Source organism: Corapipo altera, unplaced genomic scaffold, assembly GCF_003945725.1.
Source record: "Corapipo altera isolate COAL_440 unplaced genomic scaffold, ASM394572v1 24b, whole genome shotgun sequence".
Taxonomy (NCBI): domain Eukaryota; kingdom Metazoa; phylum Chordata; class Aves; order Passeriformes; family Pipridae; genus Corapipo; species Corapipo altera.
The window spans coordinates 11,587,120-11,609,352 of record NW_020884888.1 but is presented as its reverse complement, the minus strand read 5'-3'; the positions used below and the strand labels follow the sequence as shown (position 1 = coordinate 11,609,352).

General features: G+C 37.2%; 1 long non-coding RNA gene across 2 annotated transcripts; it reads left to right on the top strand.

Moving 5' to 3' along the window:
* The first annotated feature begins 2,438 nt into the window (after positions 1-2,438).
* Positions 2,439-10,131, top strand: LOC113947435. 2 transcript variants are annotated; one of them, XR_003527724.1, is made up of 4 exons: positions 2,439-2,536; positions 6,478-6,638; positions 8,662-8,751; positions 9,402-10,131. It is a non-coding gene; the product is annotated as an uncharacterized LOC113947435 (long non-coding RNA). The 2 variants fall into 2 exon arrangements; XR_003527723.1 differs by lacking the exon at positions 2,439-2,536 and adding an exon at positions 5,291-5,368.
* The last annotated feature ends 12,102 nt before the right edge of the window (positions 10,132-22,233 follow it).

Genomic DNA, 22,233 nt, shown 5'->3' with positions numbered 1-22,233 from the left:
TAAATAGAATTTGTACAAGGCCAACACATTTATTAAAATTCATAAACTCTTAACTTATCTGTCTATGCCATCAAGTGACAGGCTGTTTTTTATCTGTCTCCATTTCTACAATCTCATTCTCACATGAAATTGGGTTATTTTTGAATGTGGTAAATAGAAAAATTATGTCAATTTGATTTCTCTATCCTTTGGTTATCTTATTCTTTGTCAATCACATTATCCATGCTATGCATCTGAAGCTCTTTAGTTCTCTTCTTTTGTTCCTCTTATCATTCTTATTGTGTATATACACACCTCACCCACACATCCATGAACACACGTATATAAAGTCTTGACACACAGCACTGACAAGCCCCTTAGATTACCACATACAGATAAACAAATGTGACACTAAATATGTCATCGCTCTTCTATTCAAATAGTTCTTCAGCTTCAATGCCAAGGTAAAATAAATTTTGCCTTTTTATTTTCTCCAGTCTCATTATATGTGCAAGTGACTTGATATATGAAATCTTTTCATTTCTTAGCCATAGAAACTCCTTTTTTCCTCCATAATGAGATGTTTTGATGTTGTTGTTTTAAAACTGCTTTTCTGTACTCATTTGAAAGGTATAAATTTAGAAAATATTCAGAAGTTTATTTATTTTAAGTCTGTATGTTAATTTAACCCCTCCTGGTATTGTAAAAGGGTATTTTCAGCTATGGCCTAAATCAATACTGGCAAAGCCAGCCTTCACAAATGTAAACCCTCCCCAGAGCTTCATGACTTTAAACTTGGTCTTAAAGTACCAATACCTTTACCTAACTAAAATCAGTGTGAACTTCAGCATTGACTTTATCAGGAACATAGTATTTAGATTATACTATTTCTTCACACACCTCTCTCAGTATCAGAAGCCATGCATACCACTGGTGAGCATCCTGAAAGGACTGTGAGTTGATGAAAATAAAAAAGGGGAAGGGTATCCTTCAAAACTAGTCTCACATCATTATAGATCCAGCTGTAAAACAATGTGGGGAATTAAGCTTTATACCTTTTTACATCTAGATAAATTTAGCAGGAAGTTGTTTCTGAAATGTTTGCTCAATTCTGGAATATTCTGTTTTCTTCTCTTTCTCTTACAGAGGAAGTCTTGCTTCTTTCTCTGACATTGTCACCAGACTCATTCCCTGCTGGCCAGCTCTTTCTATCGCTTACCTCTGCTCAGACGTTTTGTTGCCTAGGTAACATATTCCATTCATTTCTACTTTTGTTTAAAAACAAACCTGAGTCCCTCTTTAGTATTTATTTGTGTCCCTCGAGGTGGACTGGGGTTATTGTTTGTTTATTTAAAGGGGCCAGGAGACAGTTCTGGTCCTGAAGTGAAACAAATGCTTTGCTTTTCTAAAGTGAGCCAACCAAACCCACCAAAATGCTTCCCAATTATTAAAGGCTGGTTTATTAGGACATAAACATATTACCAAAACAAAATAATGTCTTAGTATGTAGTAAATGTGTAGAAATGTCTGTTTCACAGAGGTTCGTTTCACACTTTTTCTGTGCACCCTGAAATAAAAGGTGAAACAAATATTTTTAATAGCAGATAGAGTAAACTTGAGAAGCTATTTTCCTAACCTGGATGAATGTTTGACAGGTAAAAGTAAAGTCTTACTCGGAAGAGAGGGAAAGAGAAGCAAAAAAGCCTACAAAACCAGAATTATAATCAAAGCTGAAACAAAAATAAATAATGACAGGAATGTACCATTAAGTCAAAAAGGTATTCGGGACATTTTGAGAAGAATTAATTTACTTAGAGGTATCTAACAAAGTAAAAGAATAAAAAAAAATCCTGAATGAAAGATTTTTTTGACCCTCTAAGTTCATTTTACTAATATTCAAAACAGGCAATTCAACAATCACAGGAAATTTCTTGGGGAAAAAAAAAAGAAAATGAGAAATGTAAGGTAGCCTTGTTCTGTTGGTGTTGCTAGAAACATTTTCTTCCAAATCCTACATTGCATGTGGTAAAGGACCATCTCATGTATCTGCTTCCAAACTCTCTATTCCGTCTTTGTACTCGCACTGCATGAAACATAGCTACATTTTATATTCTAGATTTTCACAAGTCCTGTGAGGAGAGGTTAAGGGAGCTGGGGTTGTTCAGCCTGGAGAGGAGGAAGCACAGGGGAGATCTTTTCTCTCTCTACAGCTACCTGACAGGAGGTTGTAGCCAGATGGGCGTCAGTCTCTTCTCCACAGCAGCTAGCAATAGGACAAGAGGGCACAGTCTTAAGATGTGCCAGGGGAGGTTTAGGTTGGACATTAGGAAGAAGTTCTTCAAAGAAAGGATGATTGGGCATTGGAATGGATTGCCCAGGGAGGTGGTAGAGTCACTTACTGCCATGGTCTATTAGACAGGGTGGAGTTAGCTCAAAGGTTGGACTTGATGATGTCAGAGATCTTTTCCAACCCAGTTGATTCTGTGATTCTGTGGAAAAAAGCTCAAAGATTTGACAGAAATACTATTAAGGATTTGGGTATTCCTTTGTAAAACAGGTGAGCACTTTTTTTTCTCTATTTCTTTTTTTTTTTTTTTCTGTCATGCAGTCCAAGATGAAATCTTTATTTTACTGTTTGTGTTATTTGTGTTACACTGGAGCTGCATAATTCACTGAAGATTTAGCTACAATGATATTACAGTTACAGGAAATTTTAGAAGTTTTTTACCTTTAAAACATTGTTTCTTTCTTAAGCTCTGTATCTGAGGCCTATGTCTTGGCATAATATTTGAATAATTATTTGGGTATATAGGGTGCTTAAACAAAATGTTCCAATTCTCCTTTATTGAAAGGAGAAGGGTAGTATTACAAAGTTATTGGTCACTAACAACTCTGCAATAATGAATTAATGTGCCTGCACAAACAAGTACAGTGTAACTGCAGTCACATTCTAGTTGCCTGTCTCAGAAGATTTACTTTACCTATTGAAAAACTAGCTAAAACAAATCTTTTAGAATAATGAAAAATACTGTGACATATTGTATGGTTATTACTACTATCTTTGAAATAATCCTCTTTTATTACGTATTGCACATCACGTATTTTATCAGAGCACAGTAATTCTATATTAATTGGAGTATAATCTATGATTTGAAAAGTAGGTTCCCTTTGTAACAGAAAGTCTTTGGATTTTTATATGGGAATAATAAAAAATTAGTATTACTTTATGAGGCTAATAAAGCAAAGCAGAAAGACAATACTGCTTTTTTTAAAATTTCTTTTTCTTGTCTCTCAGTGAATGTACTGCTAGTGGTAGTTGTATGAATTAGGTAGCAGCTAGGCTAAAAAGGTGAAATTTGACATGAATTGTCGTTAGGTTGACTTTAGGGCCCTCTGATTCTTATTGCCCAGCTTGAAGTGGGAGCTTGATTTTCAGACATGCTTGGCACATCAAGAAATCAAAATCTCTTACCACAGCTTGACTTGTGCCTTGATTTTGAAACCGTTGGCCATTATGTCAATTTCCGCTGTTTTTTGGGATCCGGGGATCTTCCTTCACACTCATTACCAGTGACCAGTGTAGTTCAGCTAAACTGTTTGTCATTTGTCTACAAGAAATCTATGCTATTTCTGTAATGTACACCTACAGAGATATTACTAGTGTATTTCAACTGGCTAGAGTATATGGGGGTTTTGTCAGAAAATTATGTTGTGTTTCTGTCAAAAACATTAAAATTATTTTTGATTCATTGGCCTCTCAGCCTTGCTGTTATCCCCTGCTCTAGCAGGTTGTGGAGCAGGGAGGACAGCACTGCTGGCCCAGCTATAGGATGAGGAGGACGTCTGTCTCCAGCCTTAGTTGTTCCTGGCAGTGGGGGCAGAGCCACGAGGTGGAGAGCATTATTCCCTCCAGAGAGAAGGAAAGAGAGAGATAGTGCTTGAGTATGTATAGGAAGACACTAGTCGTCACCTCCCTTACCCTTTGACATGTTAAATGTTGATGTATGCCTATGTAATACACATAGGACCTGTTCCCATCTGAGCTCTTTGGGCACTCTGTCAGCAGCAGCAGAAAAAAGGGTGTTATTTACTGACATTTCTGGAGGTGCTTGTTGCAGGTGGTGCCAAGCCTGCCAGTGCTGCGCAGTGAAATGCTGTGGCAAATGCTGTACAGCTCAGCCCAGAACTGTTTAGAAAAATTAGTCTGTCAGCATGGTTCAGCTCTTACAAATTACTAATGGATTTTGTGCATGTGTTATCTTGAGCTCCAGTCCTGCTGGTTTTGTGTGAATGTACTTCTGGAAAACTATGTTGTTATAACTAATAACTCTACGTCATATATACCACTGAGAGGAAAATTCATTTCTGATTTCCATCAGGTTTGTTTTGATTTCAATCCAGGTAGCACAAAGTCCCAGATCCTCATTTTCCAAATCCTTTTTTTTCCCCTTCAGTTCTTTCTTTGAATGCAAGGACAATATTTATTTTGTGTTTTTCAGACATGCAGCTTTGTACTAGAGTCATAAAATCATAGAACCATTTGGGTTGGAAGTGATCTTAAAGATCATATAGCTCCAAATCCCCTGCAGTGGGCAGGGATAACTTCCACTGGACCAGGTTGCTCAAAACCCCATCCAACCTGGCCTTGAACATTTCCAGGAACGAGACATCCACAGCTTCTCTGGGCACCCAGTTCCAGTGCCTCACTACCATCATAGTATAGAATTTCTTTCTAATATCTCATCTAAACCCATCCTCTTTCAGTTTAAGGCCAAACTAGGTAGACCAAAGCTACACAGAACCCTACACCCTATGACAGCAGACAGAAGAGGATGCTTAGAGAGGAGAATGACAACATGACATGCCTAGATCCTCCCCATTACCTCCTCAGCTTTCAGTTTATGTTCTAAATAGCGAAGATGGATGATGACTGGAAGAAAAATTAATACCCATTAGTTTTTCACAGAATGAGGAATAAACAGATAGACAATACAAACCAATAACTAAAATAATTTCTCTTAGGCATTTCCAAATAAGCAGTAAGATATCAGTGTCAGAGAATATCTGACATTCATGTAAAAAAGTCTTTTCCTGTGCATAAAGTCACTCATACAGTTAGATGTGGTCTAGATAAAGGATTGAAACCTGTATTGTGACTTGGAGATGAAACATTTATTAACGACAATGAATCTGTCGTAGAATCAGTTCCTACAGTGGGAACCTCTCAATGCTTATGTAATCTTCAGGTGCAAGGTTGCACCAGGCAGAGCTGGTCACACTCCTAGGAACTAAATTAGTGTAACAGGAGCTTTCAGTGTGCAAAACAAGGGCACTGCAAACCCTGGGTAACGGTGCCTGGAATTTTCTGGGCAATCCAAATGGTGATTAGGTAAGCTTTATATATAAGATTTTATGAAAAATGAAATACTTCTGTAGATGTTAAATTATTAATCTCTATATTATTTATGGTAAGGTTTTTATCAAAATTAGTCTATTCAGTATTAATGAGGATATACTATGTGGGATGAAAGTCCAATAAATTTTGTAGCTAAAAAGCCATTCAATTTTTATGCTGCGGCATGGAGATGACATGGACATTATAGTGTCACAAAACCAGATAGACGCAGTGGGAATACTATTTCAGTAGTCATAATATGGGAAAAATCTCTCCTTTTCACAACTTTGATTCTCAGCTGATGTCAGGTCCAGCATCACAAGTGGAGTTTTGTAAATTTATACCAGTCAAATGCCTGCCAGTGGTGAAGTTCTAAAAGCATGTTTTGTTTCTTTTCATTTTCTTTTGTTTTCTTTTTTTTATTTTATTTTTATTTTTCTACCTCTCTGCCCTTTGTGGCCTTTATCTAACTTCTCCTCTCAGGGGATTTTCAAACTTGTGAAAGCAATAGCCACATTTTTTTAACAATAGTGCCTCATCTTACAGTAGCCAGCACATGTTACTCAGTAGAATCTGGGGCAATAGTTAAGAATTGATTTTTTTTCCCTATAGAAATCCTTAGTGCTGTGAATGGGGATTTTTACTGAAAAATTGATTGCTTGACCTGCTCCTTGATTTGGTTCAAAGCTGCACACCGTACGGTCATTGCATTCCAATGCGAAGGAGCAGGAGTTTTTTTTTTTAGTTTATTTTTTTTTAAGGGTTTTGAAACTTTTTAGCAAATAACCTCTGCCTTGATGAATGTATAAAAAAGAAGAATACATTCATGATGACTCATTTCCAAAAAAAAAAAAAAGATAGGTCTGCCTGGCTGCATAATAAGTCCAATGCTAGGAGTAAGAGAATCATGCATTATGCATTTCTAACCTAGCATGAGGAAGAAGCATTGGCAATGCTGTGCTAGAGGAGCAAGGCCTGAAGACCTTTCACTCTGATGCCTGCTCTTCATGATCACTTTGAAACTACCAAGCTCTTTGCTTAGTAGGCATCCTCTTTCCTGTAGGGAAATTTTCAATCACATTGATTTACTTTCTGTTTTACAGCTTCAAGAAACAGCAATGTCCAGTGATATGAAACTTTCATGAATGGTTTCAGAAAGCCTAAAAAATGTGTGACCTACCTCTCCCCTCTGTTGTTTCTCAAGACTGGACATTGCTCCAAAGACCAGAGCAGAAGTAGGCATGACTTACTCATCAAGCTTTTGGTGAGTAATGTCATTCTGAATATTTTTTTATTTGTTAAAAGTTGAGCATTGTGTTTTGAAATTTAAATTTGTTAAAGCTCCAACTCAGGTAAGTTCTGTTCAAGATCAGTGCAGCTACATAAATGTTTTCTTGTTTCTTAGGTTAATCAAAATGGAGGGGAGGATTTTGTTTTAGTTTTGTATAAGACTACTCATTCTTAGTAGGCAATGCTACGAGGTAATTTATTCATATCTGTTATAAAATATGCCTGTAATAATGTTTAGAATATTAATTTTTCCATCTCTAATGCTAAATGAAAAACACATTTAAGACTCTCAATTTACTGTCTCATCAGTCTAATATATTTTTCTATGTCTATTTCAGTACCAACATTATAAGTAATCTTTTTTAAAAGTATACACACAGTCTCATGTATACTTACATTAAAATGTGAGTTGACTAGTGAATGCTAATGCAGTTTGAAGATTTTTTTTTTAAACAAGTGTAGGCATACAACTGCAACAATACTTATCTGCATTTTATACAAAGAGCTTGTATACACATAGAAATTTGTGTTCCAAGTCTATGACTAGTTTTACATACCGAGAGCTGAAAGAGCTTAAGATAAAAGGCTGACAGGAATTACTGCTTTATTTCAGGAACAAGTGAATAGCTTTTAAAAGCACTAAAATGTTGTGGGTTTGTTGAGGGTATTTAATAAATATTTTGACAGTCTTCTTTGCTTCTAAAGAAAACCTAAGCAAAAATATGGGGGCCTAGCTGGAATTCTGTCATCAGTGAAAAATATTTTCTGTCTTACACTGAAGGTTGAACACACTGATACTCTGTTTATGTCCTATGATCTTACCCTTGCTACTTTAGAGAAAAGATCAAGCAGACTTATCTGGAAGTGATATGCATTGCCTGTGTTAAACCAAAGCACACTGCCTGAGTGAGAGTATTACTGTAGTACAGCAGGGAGGCAGTGGTCTCAGATATGTCTGCATGCTAAATATAAGCACATTTTTATCTTCCCCCCTACCCCCTTTTTTAAAATTTTTTATTGCTATGATGCTTAAACAGGACTTTGAGAAACTTATACTGTTCCAGTCCCTTCTTACACCATATAATCACTTCACGAATTGCCAGGCTCTGTGTGAGAACTGGCTAGTTTTCTTCTCCATGTTGCTCCCACTGGAAGGGCTTCAGCAATGTACCCAGCAAAGAGTCAGGTCTGCGTCTGCCCAATAGTGTGTTGAGAGAAGATTCAGCAAACTCCAAAAGGTTATCTAGGATTTTATGATGTGATACTCTTATCCTAATGAAATTTCCACGAAGCACTGAATCTCCTCTGCTCTGTATACTCTAAATGCAGTGTTTCTAAACCATAATCACCTTTCTTGGCTCCGAAAGTCTATGGCCTAGTTTTACAGAGTGTGGGCAGGGGAGTACATTTATAGCTATTTGTTGATGTGTGTAAGACTGCCCTGAGCTACTCAGATAGCTGGCAGAAGGACACAGCAATTTTTGCCTCTCAAGCTACGAGTCATGTAACAATTGCCTTCTTATGTTTGCAAGACACGGGGAATTAATTGAATTAAAAGCTTGATCAAAATAATTTAACAAAGGAACCATTATTTTTCTACTTATCCATGAAAGAATTCACATTATTTCAACAGCAAAAAGAATTATCCTTGACAAAACTTGACTGTCAAGATTGTGTATCCTCATGAAGTAATTCAGAGCACGTTCTCTCCTCTTGAGAGAGATAAATGTGGAGAAAAACGTGGTTTCTTTACTTATTTAATTTTGCTGATTTTGTTCACACAGCAGTTGCACTTTTACATCTTATTTTTATACCCTGTGTTAGGAGGTGTAAAGTTACAAAGTGTATCCACTTGGTATATTTCTATAGCCAAAATATTTATATGGGATATGCTGCTGATGTTACAAACTCAAAAATCAGCACAGATGGGCCAAGATGTCTAAAAAAATCCTTTAATGTACTTTTTCTGTGGATGGGGTTGGTTCTTTAACTGGCAGATATGCATGGCAGTCAGAATGAAGAGAGATGCTCCCTTCTTAGTTCTGCTGGAGTACCTGTGGTTTGGACTTCAATCACTGCTTACAGCAGTAAGTCTGTGAGGAAAAGTAAGTCATATCTTACTGTTTCTAAGAGGCAGGAAGGAACCACAGAGTTTTCCAAGCTATCTATGTCAGGTTTATTAGGTATCTAATGCTGGTGTTATTAATTACCTGTAGAGCAAATGGAGAGAACAGGTGTCTCTTACAGATGGCTCAGAGCCCTAAGTTAGGTGACTACATGCAGGCAGTATATACCCTGCTCAGAGACCTATTCTAGGTCACAGGGGCTCCTGGGGGTGCTCCAATGTAAGTTTTCGTTGCTAACAAGTCACATTGTGGTGCACTACTTGAATTTTTTCTGCTGAGTAATCCATCTTATTCCCCAAAGCAATTGAAACACAGCCAGCCCAAACAATTTCCCATTAAGTAAAAAGATGTGTAACAGCAATTAAAAAAAAGTAGCTAACTACAAGGGTTTTTTAAACCTTCTGCACTTCTATTCCAAGGTCTTTTCCTCTTAATTTAATTTGCCATTTAGGAGTGAGGAAGGAGAGGGTCTGTCTCAAAGCATCACATTTTCTAAGTTATGTCTGCAACTAATTTTTTCCACCCTAAACCAAAAAAAATTATACCATCTTGGGATAATAAAAAACCATTTCTAGAAATAAATTATAGAAATTATTTTTCTTCTGTTGCAGGTGAAACAAAGCAAATTGCAAGCATTAATGGATCTGGATGCTGCCATTTATTTATGAACCAGTAGGACTGAATCTTTTACCCTGATTGTTTGTCCCACACACTGATTCCCTTGCTTTACCCTGGGCTTTATTCTGAGGTCTCAAGTTCCCTTCCCTGCAGGGAGGTCAATCCAGGAAGGATGGGCAGAAAGTCATGCCACTTCATGCTATCTACTGCTCAGTCACCAGTTTTGGGTGTTAGTGGGCAAGGTCTCTGAGTGCTCAATTGGCATGGATTTCCACCCAATAATCTGAACTCCAGGATCCAGCACCTTCATCTTTCCAAGACTGCTTCCTCTTTTTGGGAACCCTTCTTTTTCACACCTGCTCTTCTTTCCAGAATTCAAACCCTCCGTTTCCTGATCAAAACAGTCCCTGTGCAGAAGCACAATGTGTGACCAGACTCCTGGTTGGCAGTTCTCACCTCTTAATCAACTGGCAGACTGGAATCATGTCACTTTTCTTTCATTCACATGCTATGTATGTGCATTCACCTACATATATGCAATAATTTGTTAGCTAGCTGTCAGCATTACTAACTTAAACTTTTTTCACCTTAAAACACCTCCTAATGACAATGATCTTTACATGCTATTGTTTGATGCTGCCATTCAGTTCAGGACCTATTTCCTTATAAAGACCAGGGTCAACCACAGATGCTTATTGACAATAAATTGAGAAGTCAAAGGGAGTAAGAATTTCCATTTCGGTGTGCTCTTTTCCTCCCTCATTTGTTACTTGCATTTACAAGTCAGTCAGGTTGATCTGTCTATGTCATCCTTTAACTGTACCTGATGAAGCATAAGACTTACACCATTGTCTTCTTTGAATACTTTATGGATTACTCCAAAGCAAATGGTATGAGTAATGGAATTCATCAGGTTATGTGTGAAAACATAAAATGACAAGAATTTTTAATCTGCCACGAAAAGCTTTGCCCCATCACCGGAAATGTTCTTGGAAGCATTCAATGACGGATTGATCAGGGCATTGAGCAACCCGATCTAGTTAAAGGTGTCCCTGCCCATGCCAGGGGAGTTGGAACTAGATGATCTTTAAGGTCCCTTTCAACCCAAACCGTTCTGTGATTCTATGATTCTATGAACTTCAGCGTTCTTTGCTAGAGGAAGGGCATTTACCAAATCCCTAAGTTCAAATATGAAGCTGATACTGCTAAAGAGAAGAGGTTGCTTGGGTAATTATGGTAATTTACAGAAGTAACTTGAGTCTCTCTTCTCCTCAACTACCAGCAAAAAGAGATTTTCTGCTCTCTGTTGTAACTTGAATGCATTCAGTAAAGTACCTTGTTTTATCTATTGACTACGGATTGATCTGTTTCTGCAGATCTGAGATATTAATGCACAAGAGTGATAACAAACTTCATGTAAATTTAAAAGATATCTTGAAAGGTTGTTAGAATAAATATGTGGGGTTTTTTAATCAATATTTGTGTTGTATCCATCCAGTCAAACTTACATAGCTTTCAACACACATAGCTTTGATCAGGTCCTTGTAACTGACAAATTCCTCTCTATCATTTGTGCTATTCAAAGAACTTGGTTTTGAATGGAAAATACAAAAGTTTTGGTAATTTTTGGGAAATGTAGGGGGTTGAGATTTTTATTAATCTAGCTATGTGTGATGTCTGCATTTTGAGATATTGGTATAATAAAAAACTAGGTCATAATTATTAAACTATAATTTCCATGAAGTATATGCTCCTAAAATATGAGAAAATATTTTGTTCAGTATACACATATATTAATTATATATATATTGTAGATATATATACATAAAAATTGAAATATATGTATTCTTAATTGTTTCTGGATAGGGATAAAACTCCATGTTCATTCACTTACTGGTCTTTTTGCTGAGATTTTCCGACTAGTGGCATGGTTTATGTGGCCAGCTGTCTAGTAGGAAGGGATTACTGTGTTTAACTAAATTAAATCTACTTACTGACAGATTGCTATGAATTTTGGTCACAGTCAGCAGTACCTGAATTATTTAAAGGTAAGAAGCTCTATATGGTACTCTGGCTCTCTTTAGTATAATTTTGCTGTTGTCTGTAGCCATCTTTATTGGTAACATAACGGAAGAAAACATGGGAGTAGAGAATAGGCACTATTTGATGAAACATATGAAAACAATATCTGGTTTAATATGACGAAGTGCTATTGGTGCTTCAGGGAGTAGAGTAAATGTTTCTGACTGAACACATAAAATATTACCACAGATGACCAATAAGTGATTTCCTGTTTATGAGGAAAATAACATAAATACAAAGTAGATCTAGGGAAATTAATTTGTTTATATGAGCTAGAATTGATTTTGAGAGGATGTTTTTACCAAATAGTTAAGGTCCCACTTTCTTAATTTTCTTGCAAGAAGGCCACTGACAAATGTAAGCACTCTGCCGTGGTTTCTATATTTTTGCAGAAAAAGTAATGAGATATTTTTTAAGGAAACAACCCTTTGTAAGTGACTATTCTAAAGACAACTCCACATCAGAAGTAGAGTGTAGGAGACCTGACCTGTAATAACAGGGTAATACCCCCAGTAAAGAACAAATGTGCTTTCACCATTTATCAACAATAACTATCAGAAGGTCACTCACTTCTCCATGGAAAAAAACATACAAAGGAGGAGGTAGTAAATTCATCTACCCTGCCTACATCTGAAAAACAATGCCCAATGTCAAAATCTAGGACACTGTGCTTCAGCCCCTGTGTCCAAAGTCATGAAGAAAAAGACCCCAAGGAAATCAATTATGTTTCTTTTCCTTTTCCATCTCTTGTAGGGGTTAGTTTGTTTTTCAGTTTATGAATGAAAACTGTATGTGTATGTATTTTGGGGGGAAAATGGCAGCATTGGCATTTTTCTGAAAGTAAGTTCAGCCCTTGCCTTTATCTTCAGTTCTATTAACTGCGTAAGAAACAGCGTTGTATAAAAGATGAAACTGTGAGTAGCTCGCAATTATTTCTGTTACTGTGCTGATGAGTTGGAACAAAAGTAATAGACAAGGTGGGATAAGACTGAAAGCGTGGGTGTATATTTTCCCATTGTTCTCCCACCACCTGCACTCTAGCCCAAATAACTGTAATGATCTTTAAGAAATATTCAACTCATAATTCATAAAGAAATGGGATATATCTTTGTAAATTCTTATGAGAAATAAATTAAAAAATTCCACTACTCAGTCTTTGTAAGAAGCCATATTTTTTAGTATACCTAATCATTTGTTTTAACTTTTCAGTTAATTTAAAAAATATTTCATTTTTTAACTTATAACAATATTACTATGGCCTATGTTGATTGCAGTTGCGAGACCACAAACAGTTTATGCAAGTCAAAATTCAATATCAACACACATGTCTCTTTTATTCATAGATGGAAATTTTAAACCCAATAGAATCAAAATACATTTAATTCACAATGGACAAAGCTGATTTCACAAAATAGGATACTTTGATATTAGTTCATAACCATTCAGTGCTTATCATATGGGATCTCAAATGCTGAATCCTGGAATATAATTTTCTCATTTGATGTGACTATTGATCACTTGATTTTTCCAGTCCCTCTTGGTTAGAGCTACTAAGACTGTAGTGGTCTGTGTTGTTTCCCTCCGAAGCGCTTCAGAGTTATGGGCTGACTTTTCAGGGTGTTACAGTCATGGAGCTTTGGGTCAGGCAGGTGCAATCTGAATGCAGACAGGTTCGAGATGGGGATGTAACAGTCATAAGGTGACACGTTCACTGCACAGTAATGAAGGTCATGGATTTGTTAATCATGGAGATAAACAAATCATCCCAAGCTTCCATGATCTTCAATGCTTACTGAAAGGGTGCCCCACAGACAGACTGTGCTGTGTTTAAGATTTTTTTTTTATTTGGAGAGGGGTGGTTGAGCACTGTAACAGGCTCCCCAGGGCAGTGGTCACAGCTGCAAGCCTAACAGAGTTCAAGAAGCGTTTGGACAATGCTCTCAGGCTCATAGTGGGACTCTTGGGGATGGCCCTATGTAGGGCCAGGAGTTAGACTCAATGATTCTTGTGCATCCCTTCAAACTCAGCATATTCCGTGATTCTCTGACTCTGCAATTTTGTGACCTTCCTGTGATGTTGAGCCATACACAGTGCTTAGGTACCAGTTTTGGCTTCCCATGCTATTAGTGTTCAAGTATATTGAATATTAACTTACAATTATAAAGTTACTTTTAAACAGGAAGAGCTTGATACTCAGAAAGAAATCTAATATTGTTTTCACTATTTTAAGCACAGTACAAAGTATGAAAGGTACAAAAAACTATTCTACAAGCCAGACAATAGTGATTTTTTTTCATTATGTAAATGGCTTCAGCTGTGGGCTTTATCCAAGCGTGGTTCAAAGGGAATGGACTTCGGCAACAGGCAGATGTTGTTTTCCTTTCAAACTCAAGCTAACAAAGCAATCAAATATGAATGGTATCAAATTATCTTTGGCACATTGTAAGTCCCAACACAAATTCTTTGGATTCAGAAAAAGCATTTTTATCTGATCAAATATCCACATTTTTCTACAAGTAATGAAAAGAATCTGCTAAATCTGGTATTACTTAGAGTTAGCCTCTAGAAGAAAGTCCATACTACAAAGTAGACCAAAATACTTATCATTTTTACATTAAAGAAGCAACATCAGAATACATCATGATTATCAATAGTAAATGTGATATTTGTGGTCCCTAAATTCTAATATTAATGTAATAAGTAAATATGCCACATATTCTTAATCAACCATATTCTGATAAATCATATTAAAACTGCAAAGACTTGAATCAGGAAAAAATAAATTACTTATGATCCCAGTGTGGTTTCTTTCCTCTGTCAAATTGGTCCCTGCTGATTTCAAAACTTGTGTGAGAGAGAGGGGTCTTATGAAGTGTGACATTTAGATGATTCTGAAAGTGGTCTTTATTTAATGGTAACATGCAGAAGTGGGGTCTACCCAAAAGACTTAAGGTTTCTCATTGGCACATGCAGCTCAAATAGATGCACACCTACCAGAAGAGCTTGATTTAAATAAGACATAGCAAACATGTTCTTGTATTTTATTCTATTATTCTCTGATCTGAAACCAATACCAGTTATTTGTAAAAAAAAAAAAAATAATCAGTATTGAATTCTTAGTTATTAAAAAAAAAAAGAAGAAAAAACTTTGTTTTCTTGTGTGCTACCTGCTATACATTTTGTTTTGGCCGGATGACTGACACATTGTTGGGACAGTTTTTCTCTCCCTAGGAAAAATTCCAAAGAATTGTAAGCTTAAATATACCTTCTATATTTAACCTGATGTACATTTTCAGACATGAAGCATTTCTTAACCAGACTTTTAGAATCTGCAGTACATATCTGATGAAATAAGTATTGATATTTAGATAGAATTTATACAAGCACTATTTACCACAACGAGTCATAATTTTATTAAAACTTAGTGTTATAAAAGGATTACTAATAAATTTATCCTAGCAAACAATACAAATATTCTATTTTAACAGAAACATTGTGTCTTTGCATTCTGCCTAGTAAAAAAGAGCAATATAAGCTTTTTGACTAATAGAATAGTTTCCAAATGATATTAGACCCACCATTAAGTTCACCTGTATTTGTTGGGTGATTTGTTGGAAATAATTTTAGCATAAGAAAATGCTGGACAAATTCACAAAATGTAATAAATTATTGAACGTAACAGAATGAGATTAAGGGAAAAATACTTCTACTTCTTTCACATAAAAATCCAAACCTAAAATTTTCCACTAGGTCATGAAAATTAAAGGGAGGCTATATATTGTTAGTACTAGCTAAATGCTACATGATTTACCTTGCAGCCTTGCAGTTCCTTACTTCTGTTTTTTTTTTTTCCAAATACATCAATTCAGAGATGCCACAGATACCACGTATATATAATTTGTATGATCTGAAAAGATCTTCAGTGCTTTGTCCTGTAGTGAGTTAGAAATTTATTTTTTAACAACTGCACTGTCTTATTCATTGGTCCTATTTAAACTATTGTTTTGCTAGAGACAAAAATCTGCAAGTGCAAGTGTTCTCTCCTAGCAGTACATGGTAGAAGAAAAAAATGAGTGCAGTCCATTTCACAGTACTTTTCCAATTAAAGCTTTAGCAATCAGTCCCTCACATTTCTGGAAGATAGATGTGTGAGAATAATGTGTGGGTCTTGCCCATGAACATAAGGGACCACCATACTAAAATCCTGGTTCTGACCTTAAAATTATAGTTTTTCTTCTCTTTCTCTCATTTTTAACAAGTAATAATATGGAAAGTAGGCTTCACTTTACTTTGATTGCATATCCTGGTGCTTAAAGACATTTCTGTTTGAATCCCACAGTAGGAGAATGACCTGTATTCATTGAATATATCTAACAATATGAGAGTAATCCAAAATCCATGCTAAATTAACAAGAACTTTATAATCTCTGTTGATTCTGCAGCAATGAGATTCTCTCCAGCTAATCAGATCATCTGTCTCTGCAAGAGCCACCTGATTATAGTCATTCCAGAACTTCCTAGGTATTAATGAGAATGTGTTTAGCAGACTATTAATGATTAAAAAGATCTATACAGAAAGAATGTCATAATCAAAATGAAACAGTAAAAAAACAAGTAATAATTTTGTACCTGAGCGACACCTCACTTAGGCATATTTCAGTTATCCAACAAATTGTTCACCAGGAAAAGAAAGCTGCGCCACCAGTAGCATATTAACTGAGCTTCACGGCTTACCTTTCTGCTGAAAAGCTACCCCAGGTGGTTAAATCTGAGAAGGAAGCAAACATGGATGAGAAGTCATCAAACAAGACTCAGCCAGCACTTTCTGAGCTGTCAGCAGCCTTAGTCAATGATGATTTCTGTGTGTACATGCACTTCCCTAGAAGATGTAATGTGTGCCTGTGCCAAAGCTATTTACTTACTAATTTTTTTAAGCAAAGAAGTGAGGTGAATTATTTATATCTTTTTTCCTTCTGTTTTTGCTGTATAAATCCCTCACTGTATTCGGCTGAGATATAATCCAATAATTCTGATGGAATTTAATTATAAGAACACCCTAATTGAAGATAAATTAAACAAGAGTATGAAGAAGTGCTGTCACACTAAATGAAAATTTAAATTACACCAGTAACAGACAGCTCTGTCCTGGAATTATTAATTAAAGAGTGTGACATTTTGGTTTCTGGTTAATCGATGAATGTTTCACAAATATTTTGACGCCTTTCTTGATCTATTATAGGCTAAACTAAATCTAAAGTTCTGAAAGACACTGAGCAGGAGAGAAAAGTGAGTTCACTTTGGAGGGGACAATATATGAGGCGTGGAATCAAGAATTCTTTGTCTGGGAGATGTGATGCCCTCCCAGCGTAGGGTTTCCTCCTGTCCCTCCGTGAGTACATACAGAGTTGCGCTTGGCTTGTATCTAGTCAACTGATGTCTACTCTCCTACTGGGTTTTTGAAGTATCAAAGGAAACAATTTTTTAACATGAAGAGAACAGATCTAACAGACCAGTGAAGCTTTCTGACATTTCTTCTAGGCCTTATTTCTGATACTGTGTTTACCAGAAAACATGCTACTATACTTGCCCAAGGTTTTTCAGCCAGCAAAGGGAATGGCTATGTCATCAGCTATGTGGGATGCAATTGCACTGGATTGAGGAGGTCAATAACTATCCGATCCCAGATTTGGGGGTGAAAACTGGAATCCGTATTGAACACGTGAAACATAATTTAAGGGGCTTGGGGGCAGGACCTGTTAATGAGGAAGACAGGTTATGCTAACTAGAGGATGGATTATGATAACTAGGGGATTACAGAAGTTTCTGCTACAGTTACACAATTGGTTAATACTTCCCATTACAAGGAAATATTTCCCATTACATGGGAGGAAAAGAACAAAGGGGTTTCTACATGGTCTGATAACATCATCACAAAGTCTTTCCATATCTTGCTGGAGGAGACAGGACAATCAACAGAGCTAAATATTAGCAAGTCTTTTGATGAAGCTCCTCAGAGTAAAGAGTTTCTCCCAGATCCTGTTGTCCATGATCTGCTACATAATCTCATCAGCTCCTTCTCTGCTGATAGTAGAGTTTGGGATTCCAACACTGAATTGCTTGGGTGAATGCAAGGAGGGACTCCACTGAAATTTTTGAGTCCCTCCCTCTGTCTTGCCTCAAAACACAAGCAGAATTATACAATTCTATGTCCACTGACATATCTATCACCATTTTATCTTATAACAGTTATAACTCCAGCTCCCTGTAGATCCCTTTGCTTCCTGACATGTAGACTGCTCTGACCTCCACGCTGACCCAGACAGAGCTCAGGCAGTTTTAATGTCTCATCCTCTCCTCATGATCACAAACCTCATTATTTCTTCATCACCACTCCCTCCAAAAAAAACCCCACCCAGATATGAATTTGTTCTAGTCTAACTGACCCATCATGTCAATCCCTTCCCTCCTTTCTGCTTCTTTCCTTCTAGAAAACAAGCCTCTGAAAAAAACCAAGTTCTTCATCAACAGATCTTGTCAACTGTGGGCTCTGTAAGTGCATTTTCCCGCTCTTTAGTAGCAGATCTTAGTATCTCTAAGAAAATGACTGCGCATCTCACAGCCTGTACTTTTCATCCATACATAAATGCACAGCAGGTGTCCTGGGATTTTCTATCATGCATATTCAGCCTAGCATTTTCAAACTTTCAGATGGTCTGTATTATTTCTCCTTATGGGGTAAAAGACATCATAGAAGTGGAGGGCTGTTCTCTTAATCCTCTGGATTTAGCTAAGGTATACTTTGGGATTTGAATGGAAAGGCTTTTAATTTTTATTCACTCCTATCTTCCATGGGGGCCCAGAATCAGTGAGGTAAAGAAAAAGTGTTAGGCTCACTTTAGGAACTACGAAGTCTCCCTCTAGCTAGGTAGGAGTTGTTGAAAGCACAGGTTCCAGCCACCAGTTTCATACTATATCCTAACTACCATTTTCTCAACAAGGAGAAATGCTTGTTGAGTGTTAGAACTAATGGTCCTATTAATGCAACCCACGAAAAAATGGGAGCTGGTTTATCAGTTTGTTCCAGTTTTAGTCACTTTTGTTTACTCATTCAGATATCACTGTCAAAATGGTCTTTTGGATATATTCTTGCATATTTAATCCTTGTGATTAAATTTTGCTCTTTTGCCTTCCTAAATTCTCAAAGAGTTATGTTTGGCAGCATAACTTTTCCTTTCTGGTGATCTCTTCAGAATTAGAGCAGCTCAGAAATGTTCACTAAAACAACTTGATAGGAAATATTTCTTGTTGCTTTAGACTTATTGCTTGTTGCTTGTCTTATTGAGGGCTTGTCCTGAATTTCATTAGTGACTATCAAGAGAAAAGGATTATCAAAATCTCTCCACTATATGTAAAACTGATTGAAGTATGATGAGTTACATTAAAACACCCATGAATCATAATTTCCTGACTTTTTTAATAGATAAATCTAAGATACATTGTATATGACGACATGCCCAGTTTAATGTCAGTGCGATTAAATAACCCATCCAGAAACTAATAATCAATACAAATATTGCAACTCAGAGGAAGTCATTAGACCTTTAGTTTTCCATATAATGAGATAGATAGTAACTGAATGCTTTTAAACAGCAGCTTCTTTTCCCTCTCATGTACAAATGGAACCAGAATCACTTTACAAGCTTGTGTGCCTTTGGAACCTGAGCTGCTGAGAGAAGGAGCACCCTATGGCCTTTGGGTCAGGCTTGGAGGGCATTACTAAATGTAAATGTTAGATAAAACACCATCACTCTTTTAAATGTCTCAAGCAGAAGAATCCAAGTTATATCTTAGGCCTCTGTCATAGGTTGAGATTGGCTCCCCCGAGAGGCTGGGGGGGCTCAGAGGTGATTGGGTGCCAGGACAGTGTTCCCAGGAGAGTCAATCACCATTCATGTTGTTCGCTTCTGCTCAAAATCATATATCACAGCACCGGAAGCTGTTGGCAGTTCTGTCTTGGTTGTTTTGCTGTTGGTGTCTGCTGCGTGTAGGTGGACAAGGCCATGGGGTGGCTGGGCTCCCTCTCTTTCCCTCCAGGGGGGAGAGGGGAGCCCTGCGACCCACCAACTCAACCTTTGGCTAGAGTTAAAGTCAGCATTTGGAGTGTGTGCTGTGAAGGAAGAGATTCACAGCACCTGAGGTAAGAGGAGAGAGGCAGGCTTTGTAGCCAAGCCCTCTTCCCCCCACTTTTCTGCAGTGAAGCTGTAGAGGAGGGTTTTTATTTTCCCTCCACTGTAAATGGAGGAGAGGCTCAACTTGAAGCTGAGCCAAGAGACTGGGTTGTGGAAGTAGGCCCGGCGCTTGGGAGAAGGGTCCCAGGTGAAATTGAAGATGGGCCAAGAGCTCGGGAGCTGCCTGTGGAAGCTGACTGGGGGCAGCTGAGAACTGATGTGGAGGAATGAGGATTCCAGGATGTGGACGCTTGATAAGCTACACTGCAGCAGCCTATGAACCAAGGTGAGACACCAAAAGGGAGAAGTCACCAGCAGCAGAAGAGCCAGGACTCAAAGCTATCTTCTTGGACTTCATGAGGAGGAGAGACTACAACAAACAACTAGAACTTGGTGAGAGGGGAACGTTCAGGAGCCCAGAACATTCCCACAGCAAAAGACTCTGTTACATGTCAGCCTTAAAGGCTGCTCCTGGACTGAAGTTAAAGGAGGGGCTTGAAAGGACTGACTGATAGTAATGTAATATATATATACATAGTTGCCTTTAGTTTGTATAGTATTTATTTGTGTAAATAAATGTATATACTTCCCCCTTCCCCTACAGAAGCCTCTGGTCTGAAAGTTTCTCTCCAGTGTTAGGATAAATTGTGGGAAGGGGTGGAGAGAAGCCTAAAAATTGGATTTTAGATTTCTAATGTGGCTCAAACTGCCACAGCCTCTTATATATTGGGAAACTTGGATATCTGTAGTGGGACCCCCAAAAGGCAGTATATTCAGTAGAGTATCACCTGGTCAACTCTCTTGGTGTATAGTGGTATGTAGAGGTATATGGTGTGAGATAGCATAAAAGCTTGAGGTTGAGGAATTATCTCTTAATATTACCCCTATGAAAACTCATATAGGAAATTAGTATCACTCTTACTATGGCCCTGAACTCCCTCAGAAAGGCAGCTATTTCCTTTTTATTTTTAAGGGCTTGAATTGACAACTGAAGTAGAAAGAATGGCCACTAGAGTAGACTATCTCCATTTCTGTTAGTATGCTGCAGTCTAAAAGTTGCAGCACTGAATCAGGAAACAGTAAAAAATGTTTCATTCTTCTTCTGCAAGAAGATATTATGAACAAATATTATCTTGAGATAACCTGCAGAAACTGTATATTTTATAAGGAAGATTTCTCTGTCTCAGCTATGTCCTCTGTTACATTGCCTTCCTGGTTCAGAGTTTTCAGTTCTTTGTTACATCTTGGAAGAGCACTGTTGGATAGAAAACACCACAAAATTTAATGTAAACTTCAATTGGCTTATTATTTCACCCTGCTGGGCTGAAGGAGATGCCAGTTTGCCTCTTTGCAGGTAAAAAGCTGAGGTTGGTTTCTTTGGGAAGCCTAAAACCAGTCTCGGTTTTCCTTAAAGAGTACTCTAAGGAGAGGAGGTAAGCTCCTACTGCAATATTTTTAAAATTAAATGGAGCCTGAAATTGTATTTTTGCCAGATTTTTATTTTGTATGTTCTTGTGCATTTGTACAATATGGAATGAGCTGCACATGGAACAGATGCAGACAGTAATACAGTTTTTTGATCCTGGTTCAGTAGGTGATAAATTGGCAGGATAGTTTTGACTGTAATGACTCAGGCAGAATGACTTTATTGTAAATAAGAAGACAAAATTGGTAGGCATTTATGTGGCATTTCTGTTTTGCAACTTGATTTCCAACTTAAGACCATCATCTTCATCATACTGTTGCTCAGAGTATTGCTCAGAAGTATTGCAAATTTACAGTGAGTGATCTTGATGACTTCCTACTTTATTATCTTCTCATCACACAATTTTGACACTTGAGTCAGCAAAAAAAGTCATCTGTCACAGTGTGTATGATGATGTTAAGGGTAGCTAAAACATTGGGTCCCAATTATCTGCATATGCTCTATTAATTTTATTTTTCTTTCTTTTGTAATTCCTGGGTTCACAAAACAGCTGTTTACACTCAGTTACAGAGCAAATGATAATGGTAGTAACACTAAAGCTGGCTGTGTTGCCAAAATTAATTTAGTTGTTAACAACCCCCTGGTTAGAGCCAATGAAAGTTTAGGGGTCTGATTCAACAAATATATTGTTTCCTGAAAATTGCCAAGTTTGATGAAAAGTGAATAAAACAAATGAGAAATCACCATTGTTAGAGCTCAGATGCAGCCTATATAGGGCCAGGGTTTTACTGAGATATTTGTGTGGCTAAGCCAGTTTGGTCCAAAAGTATGCAGGCACTTTCTAAAAGCTCAGTCTTGTGATAGCTAATTTCTCAGAACTGCTGCCATTTATCACCAGCAGTTACCAAAGCCTAAGTTTGGTGGATGCCTTTTAGACATTTGCAAATAAATACATCTGTTTTCAAGGAACCAGGTGTCTAGAGTTTCCCGTTAGCATTAGCTCAATAGAAGCAAATTGTAGGCAACCTACTGTTGCTATAAAACTGTTTTCTTAGTATGATTTAGGCTTTTCATCAATCTACATTAAGT